Genomic DNA, 2,361 nt, shown 5'->3' on the forward strand with positions numbered 1-2,361 from the left:
CCCCAGTCATGTCTGTCCCGTTTGTAGCAACTGAAAATAAAATAAATTCATAATTATAATAAAGGCCAATCAAATGGACCAATACGGCAAGGCCATGATGATCCACTTGGTAAAATAAATCCGCTTGGCATCTTTCTTGGCCTTAAGACAACAATTCTGATGCTAAAGATCCAAACGGGACAAAAAAAAAAAAAAAAAAAAAAAAAAAAAGCAATGGCGCCCGTCAGACTCCCCACACTCACTGGCGGTCGGACTCTTTTACTGGTGTGGGAAACTTATCTGAGAAATGTCCCTTCATAACATGCCGACCCAGGACCCAGGAGTGGAGATTTAGAAGGAATAGACAGTGCGTTTTATTTAAAGTGAGAAGAGTTCAGTGACAGTTCAATGTGCAAGCTGTCCCAGATTGAATCTGTGTACGTGATTCCTTCTCGAGCAATCTCCTCTCTGTCGTATGTCATCCAGATGTGGGCCAGGCCTGGCATAGATGGCACTGTTTATGTGATGGCATGCCATATCTGGACCGATTATGGTTTGGTCCATCTGGCCCAGGCTCATAGAAAACGGGTCTGGCCCGGATCTGGCATCAAGCTGGCACTTCTGACTGACTGGTGTCATGGCAGAGTGCAGGGGCGATTCTAGGATCAGCGCTTTGGGGGTGCTGAGCACCCAGAGAGCTGCCTTGGTTTGGGTGAACACTTCAGGTCAGGGAAGAGTTGGTGTCCCAAGTGGAGGAGTTTAAGTATCTCTAGGTGTTATTCATAAGGAGAGAGATTAACAGACAGATCAGTGCAGCATCTGCAGTAATGCAGAAGCTGTACTAGTATGTTGTGGTGAAAAGAGAGCTGAGCATAAAAGCAAAACTGCCAATTTAACCAGTCAGTGTATGTTAAAAATCACAAGTCCCAAATGCTTTCCCAACTTCCCTACACCACATGTATCCTGTCAATTTGTTGGACATGCTCAGAAGTCTACATAACACCAGTTACACCAGAGCTCTTTATTAAACTTACGGAAATGGAAATGCTAAGATGGTGAATGCTGGAAAATTGATTTAGAAGCTCCGCCATCAGATCATGATGAGGAGGAAGGAAGAAGACCCCAACAAGAGAGGATAACCCCAGAGTATCTACAAGACTACAAAAACCAAAGTTCTTGACAAGGCCCTGAAGCAACCACGAAAGGGTGCCTTAATTGTTCCAGACATTTCAAAGCCTAATTTATTAAGAAAGGAAGTAACACAGCGGAGGGGTTTGGTAAGAGATTTAATTAGAGTTGAAAGATATAAACACAACACAGCCTATCATACCCATGCGTATACAGAGGAACCCTGCGTTCAAAAAGCATGGCTCGTGTAAGTTATTTCGGACTCTTAATTAAGCCAGGGCTATATGGGATCCACGAGCGTGGCTCAAGAGTTGGGAGTTCGCCTTGTAATCGGAAGGTTGCCGGTTCGAGCCCCGGCTTGGACAGTCTCGGTCGTTGTGTCCTTGGGCAAGACACTTCACCCGTTGCCTACTGGTGGTGGTCAGAGGGCCCGGTGGCGCCAGTGTCCGGCAGCCTCGCCTCTGTCAGTGCGCCCCAGGGTGGCTGTGGCTACAATGTAGCTGCCATCACCAGTGTGTGAATGGGTGGATGACAGGTTGTGTAAAGCGCTTTGGGGTCCTTAGGGACTAGAAAAGCGCTATATAAATACAGGCCATTTACCATTTACACGGCAGTCACGCTGCATTTTCGCAGGAAATGCAACTTTTTATAGTTTTACTTGAAACGTAACAGAACATTTGATTATTATTTTTCATTATATTATCTTCCTGGTTATGAAATTAAATAATAAACACAAATTAAATAATTCTGAATTGTATTTTATTTATTTTAATTGACCATCAGTTGTTGAGTATATTCAGACACTGGTACATTATTATAATGCATGTGGAAATTTTCGTTATCTGGACCTCCTTAAATTTTAATTGAATGCCGCTGACCTAAAGGGGCATTCATTCAGTCTAACTCTTCCTTGTTGGATCTAATGAATGAATAAACACTTTTCAAGGAAACAGATTCTTTAGTGTTCCTTTCTTTGCTTTTCAACCATGATCTATGTGCCTTCTTCAAGATGGATTTGAAGAAGGAGACAGCTCTTTCACTGTTTTAGTTTTTGCACGCTCTAATACAAATGAACACATCAAATTCAACATGTACTAGCATCTTGTGAAAATCCCTAGTCATAGGAGTGGAGTACACCTTTCACCTTTCATTTTAGGGTTAAGAATAGAGCATCTCGAATAGTGCCCTGCTTGATGAGGACGTATAAAAAACTGAAGTTTTCATGAGACAGCTGGGGAGTTGGCCTTTTGATAA

The sequence above is a fragment of the Aulonocara sp. 'chitande type north' Nkhata Bay genome, linkage group LG14, assembly GCF_057382095.1.
Source record: "Aulonocara sp. 'chitande type north' Nkhata Bay isolate Kocher_YH1m ecotype deep benthic linkage group LG14, A_spYH_male_GT1.1, whole genome shotgun sequence".
Classification (NCBI taxonomy): Eukaryota; Metazoa; Chordata; class Actinopteri; order Cichliformes; family Cichlidae; genus Aulonocara; species Aulonocara sp. 'chitande type north' Nkhata Bay.